Here is a 6,175-nt window from a genome sequence, read left to right on the forward strand (position 1 = left end):
AATGCTAAGTGAAATTTGCTAGATGCAAAAGATGACTACTTATTTATTGTATGATTGATTCCACTCATACAGAATGTCCAGAAATGGCAAATTTATAGTGTCAGAAAGCAGACGAGTAGTTGCTGGCTGGGTGTGGTAGCTCACGCCTGTAATCTCACTACTTTGAGGGACTGAGCCGGGCAGATCACCTGACGTCAGGGGTTTAAGACCAGCCTGGCCAGCATGGTGAAACCCCATCTCTACTAAAAATACAAAAAATTAGCCAGGCATGGTGGTGCATGTCTGTAATTCTGACTACTCAGGAGGCTGAGGCATAAGAATCGCTTGAACCTGGGAGGCAGAGGTTGCAGTGAGCCGAGATCATGCCACTGTACTCTAGCCTGGGCAACAGAGCAAGACTCTGTTTCAAAAAAAAAAAAAAAAGTAATTGTTTAGGCCTGGAATTGAAAGTGGGAATTAATTAATAAGGGAACTTTTTGAGGTGATGGAGATGTTTTAAAACCGAATTGTGGTGAGAGCCGCACAAGTCTATAAATTTAGTAAAAGTCATAGACTTGTATCCTTACAAGGGGTGAATTTTATGGTATACAAATTAGACCTTAATAAAGCTGTTAAAACCACAAGAAAAAAAGCTAGCTCCTGCCTTCACATTCCAGCTCTAACATTAATTGGCTGTGTGACGTTGGGTAAGCTGCTGAACCTCTCTGAGCCTCAGTTTCCTCATGTACAAAAAAGTAGCTAAGCTGCCCTCTGGAGGGAGGGTTGTTTTGAGGGTTTCAGTGGCACAACTTGGCTTCATGTACATTGCACGTAGCAAGTCCTCAGTGAGTGCAACGATATGCCATCCATCTGCCAAGCATGGGCATAGCATTTGTTGAAGGTCACTGAAAATCTGAGCCCCAAGGGAAAAACCCTTTGCCACCACATCTCAGAGTTAATCTCTCCCTCCTAGCTGGCTTTCAGCCACCTACAGGGCAGGTTGACTTCATAAATTCCCTTTGAGATGCAAAACTCAGCCGGCAGTCGTTGCCCCTCCCTTCCCCAGCCCCAAGCACACCCCTTCCTGGGGCCGACCCAAGGAACTCATCAGACATTCGAAGGCGGGAACTGCACATTTTTAACAATTGAGACGAAAAAGAAAAAAAAAAAGCCCGAAATTAAATCCAGCAATTAAGCTCTAATTGCGCAATTACTTCACTGTGTGGCTCAGTGCCAGGGTTGGGAGACTTGAGCCCACAAATGGTGTTTTTGTGCAAACTAGGGGAGGGGGAGGTGAAGGAGAGAGGGCTAAGGAGGTGATATCCGGGGACCAGGAAACAAAGGCATTTTAAAATTAGACATCTTGCCAATGACTTGATGCCAGTCTTCTGATTGGCAGGGCTGTGGGGCGGGCTGGGGTACTCGGGTGCTTTTTCAGGACTAAAATCCGTAAATACACTGAGTTTGTGGCTTTCTTTAAGCAATTCCCTCTGGTCTGTCTTCTATTGAAGTTCTCTCTCTGTACGCCTGGGGTGGGTATCCCGCTGTTTAGAGTTTGGAGTGAGGAAGTCCCCTCTGTATGCCTGGGGTGGGTTCCCCTCTGTTTAGGGTTTGGGGTGGGGGAGTCTTCTCTGTATGCCTGTGGTGGGTGTCCCCATGTTCAGAGTTTGGGGTGGCGGGGGGGAGTCCTCTCTGTATGCTTGAGATGGCTGTCCCTCTGTTTAGGCTTGGGGTGGGGGAGTCCTCTGTATGCCTGGGGCGGGTGCCCCACTGTTTATGCTTGGGGTTGGGGAGTCCACTCCGCATGCCTCGGGTGGGTGCTCCTCTGTTTCAGGTTTGGAATGGGGAGTCCTCTCTGTATGCCTGGGGTGGATGCCCCTCTGTTTAGGCTTGGGGCGGGGGAGTCCTGCCTGCGTGCCTGGGGTGGGTGTTAGTTTCCTCATCTGCAAAATGGATATAATAGTAACATGTACCTCAGCCCCTCTGTTTTGGCTTGGGGTGGGATAGTCCCCTCTCTGCATGCCTGGGGTGGGTGCCCCTCTGTTTAGCTTGGGGAGGTGAGTCCCTTTCTGTAGACCTAGAGTCTTGGAGCTTTGTGGTTGGTGGTGGGTCCGGGAGCTGTGTCCAGACTTCCAGAGCATGTAGAAGAAGAGAGTGCCCAGATTTTGAGTGCCCAGAGAGCATCTAGAGACCTGGGAGGGGCTTGTATCGGTTGTTCTGCCTGGTGGATCCATATTTGTGTGCTGAGAAGATTTGGGAGATGAGAAACTGCTGTTTCACCATTTCAGTCAGTGGATTCTATGGGGAGTGTTGAGAGCTGCTTCTCTGCCTCTCATTCATTCACTCAACTTGTACATTTCTCTCACTCACTAATTCTTCAACTAGTATTTGTGGAGCATCTAATTTGTACAAGGTACTCTGCTTGGCTTTATGGGAGAAAACAAGGATTGAACATGGCTCTTGCTTTCCAGAAGTATGGAGAGAAGACATGTGTAGGATGATCTGGAAGTTATTGAGCACCTACTACGTGCCAAACGCTGCTGTGGCACTTTACACAGGTTCTTGTTGAATCCCATGATGTCCCTCTGAGGTAGACAATACTATCATTTCCATTTTGGAGCTGAGGATACGGGCACTTGCGAGATGACATAATGCCTCCCTCCCCAAGGTTGTCAAGGTCATATAGTAAGTCAGTCTGGGAGATCTGGGACTGACTCGAATCCAGCTGAGTTTTGATTCTGAAGCCAGTGACTTCTTCATGCCCTCAAGGTAGAAAGCGGTTTGTTTCCCAAAACAACAAAAACATGGCTGTGCCCTCTCTCTCCCTCCTCTCAATGGAAGACCGAAAGTGAAATGGGGGAAACAAAGCAGGCATGGTACTGATGTTGTCACCAGGAACCATGGCGGGTTCGGCCATTCTGGCAGAATCCCTGGCACCTTCGTCAGCTCAGCAGCTGGCATGACAGCCACAGGGTATTCTGGGCTCGCACCAGCTGAGCTCCTGCCACGTCATACAAGTGCCAAAATCACACTCCAGTAGGTTGCCAAAGATAAAGGATTGCTTGGGAGGGAAATTCCATATTCTATGTTGCAGCCAGCACAAAAGCTCCGGAACTCTAGCTATGAAAGAAATCACATGCAGTCGTAAGAACCTCCTGCACGGTGCATGGGAAGCTTCCAGACCAGAGCCACAGGAGGGAAGTGGAGGCAGACAACGCTAATTGCAGTCTCTCCTGTGATCATCTGGCCTCCTGGGACTTTTCCAGCCTAATCTGCTGCTGCTTCTTCTCCAGATGCAGTTGATGTTTAGCCGCAAGGGATGCACCCCCCACCCCCACCTGAGAGCTGATTAGATCATAAGCATTCTGCTGTCATAATTGGGATTAATGCATCTGTAAAAGAGGCCCTGGGGAGCTAGTTAGCCCTTTTCACCATGAGAGGACACAGCAAGAAAGCACCATCTATGAAACAGAAAGTGTGCCCTCATCAGACACCAAATTGCTGGCATCTTGATCTTGGACTTCCCAGGCTCTGGAACTGTGAGAAATAAATTTCTGTTGTTTATAAGCCACCCAGTTTATGGTATTTCCTTATAGCAGCCCAAACAGACAAAGAGTGAAACAATTAGCTGCCATTTTGCAATTAATAAAGGATTTTCAATAGATGAAACCAGTCAGTTGATGAAAAATTTGCATTTTTGGCAGGGTGCGGTGGCTCACACCTGTAATCCCAGCACTCTGGGAGGCTGAGGCAGACACATCACGAGGTCAGTAGTTTGAAACCAGCTTGGCCAACATAGTGAAACCCTGTCTCTACTAAAAATACAAAAATTAGCCGGGCATGGTGGCATGCGCCTGTAGTCCCAGCTACTTGGAAGACTGAGGCAGAATAGCTTGAACCCAGGAGACAGAGGTTGCGGTGAGCCAAGATCATGCCACTGCACTCCAGCCTGGGCAACAGAGCGAGACTCCATCTCAAAAAAAAAAATTGCATTTTTGTTTGAAAATTTTGTAGACTGTCACCAACTGGACTCATTTGAAAAATATTCCACAAAAGCTCCACTGTGCCTATCAGCATACTCTTTGTCACCTTGCTTGAATATTTTTCTGGGTAAGCACAAATAGATCTACATTATACTTTAAAAAAATTTTTTAGATCTACATTTTACTTTTATTGGCTGCCTAATATTTCATAAAGTAGATGGATCAAAATCGATTTATCTCATTTCATAGTAATCAATTTTAGATTATTTCCAATGTTTCAATATTATAAATAATGCTATGAGAAGGCATATTAGATTTCTATATCTCTGTGGTTCTAGACTTGGGCTTCCTGTATCTCTAGAAGTCTTTAAAACAAGTGATGACCAGTCCTCCTACATGGTTATGCTGATCATCTAAAGTATTTTTTATTTATTATTTTTTTTACCTTTAGCTCAAATTGGACAACTTCAAGAAGGCACCCCTGGTTATCTCACAGTTGTCAAGATAATAAAATAAATACTGGCCTGGTTATGGTCAAATCAGAAGTGATTGGGCTGAGTTTTCTTATGTTAAAGAGAAAAACTATTCAAGACACTTGTTAAAGGTGGAAAGAAGACTTTGTTCAAGAGGGACAGCTGCAGTGGGGGTTTTTCAGTAGGGGAAAGAAATCAGGCTCAACTCTGAATACAACAAGGACAAGTGGAGATTTATAGTAAAAAACGGGGTGAAGAGGTCAGTGGATAGAAAATTACTATGAGGAAATATTAAAGCTAGGGAGACTCTTGCTATAACAACTCAACAGGATTCTTGCTGAGGGCAGGCCAGGGTGATAAGATATCAGGTAGGTGATTTCTACTAAACTGACCCAGCAGGATTCTTGCTAAAATTGGACTAAGTAGGCCAAGGAAAGGGCCCAAGTTTGAGGCCTAGTCGAGAGAGTACTGAGTCAGTTTTGTCATGGAGAGAATGCTTGTCACATGCTCAGCTTCCATGTCTGTGGTAATGTCCCGGCCCTGCTCAGAAGCTTTCAGTGACTCTACACTGATCTAGGGTGAAGTTTTCCTCTGCCTCCTTCCTTCTTGAGCATCTCCTCTGTTCCAGGTTGAGTGGTAGAGTTGTGATGTGGTTTGACTGTGTCCCCACCCAAATCTCATCTTGAATTGTAATCCCCATTTTCCCCACATGTTGAGGGAGGAACTTGGTGAGAGGTGATTGAATCATGGGGGCAGTTTCCCCCATACTGTTCTCGTGATAGTGAGTTTTCAAGAGATCTGATGTTTTATAAGGAGTTCTTCCCGCTTTGCTCATTCGTGCTGTCTCACCTGCTGCCATGTAAAACATGCCTTTGCTTCTCTCTTGCCTTCTGCCATGATTGTCAGTTTCCTGAGGCCTCCCCTGCCATGCAGAACTGTGAGTCAATTAAACCTCTTCCCTTTATAAATTACCCAGCCTAGGATATGTCTTTATAGTAGTGTGAGAACACACTAATACAAGCTGAATACACATGTTGCCTCCAGAAGCTGATGGGCTAGCGAGGGAAACAGCCATTCCAACAGCAAGTTAAAGTCTTATAATTAAATAATAATGTAACCTGTGAGAAGTGCTTAGAATAGTGCCTGGCACATAACAAGTACTCAATAAATATGGCTTTTTAAAATACTGCTGTTGTCTATCACATGGCCTTCTATCAGGTTTTATCTGACCCCTGATCCACTCCTATCACCTGTTAGACATCCAGGTTGAATCCTCCTTTTCTATAAGGTATTTCTAATTCTCTTCAAACTTCTTCCTTTAAATCCTTAGCATTTTGTTTAGTCTGTCTTGTGACTCTTAGAGCTTTCTACTTGGAATTATGATGCTGTTTTTTTATTCCCTCTTTTTTTTGAGATGGAGTCTTACTCTGTCGTCCAGGCTAGAGTGCAGTGGCACAATCTTGGCTCACTGAAACCACCACGTCCCGGGTTCAAGTGACTCTTCTGCCTCAGCCCCCTCTTTTTTTTTTTTTTTTTTCCTAAAGAGACAGCGTCTCACTCTGTTGCCCAGGTGGGAGTGAAGTGGCACAATCATAGCTCATTGCAGCATTGACCTCCTGGGCTCAGGTGGTCTTCCCACCTCAGCCTCCCAAGTAGTTGGGACTTCAGGCATGCTCTGCCATGCCTGGCTATTATTTATCTATTTATTTTTAGAGATGAGGTCTCACTGTGTTGCCCAGA

The 6,175-nt window shown here is 45.5% G+C and overlaps 1 long non-coding RNA gene across 1 annotated transcript; it reads left to right on the forward strand.

Annotated features, from left to right (window-relative positions):
- The first annotated feature begins 3,540 nt into the window (after positions 1–3,540).
- On the forward strand, positions 3,541–4,507 carry LOC103887139. The gene is made up of 3 exons (XR_651113.3): positions 3,541–3,745; positions 3,994–4,089; positions 4,414–4,507. It is a non-coding gene; the product is annotated as an uncharacterized LOC103887139 (long non-coding RNA).
- Positions 4,508–6,175: the final 1,668 nt, after the last annotated feature.

Source organism: Papio anubis, chromosome 8 (assembly GCF_008728515.1).
Source record: "Papio anubis isolate 15944 chromosome 8, Panubis1.0, whole genome shotgun sequence".
Lineage (NCBI taxonomy): Eukaryota > Metazoa > Chordata > Mammalia > Primates > Cercopithecidae > Papio > Papio anubis.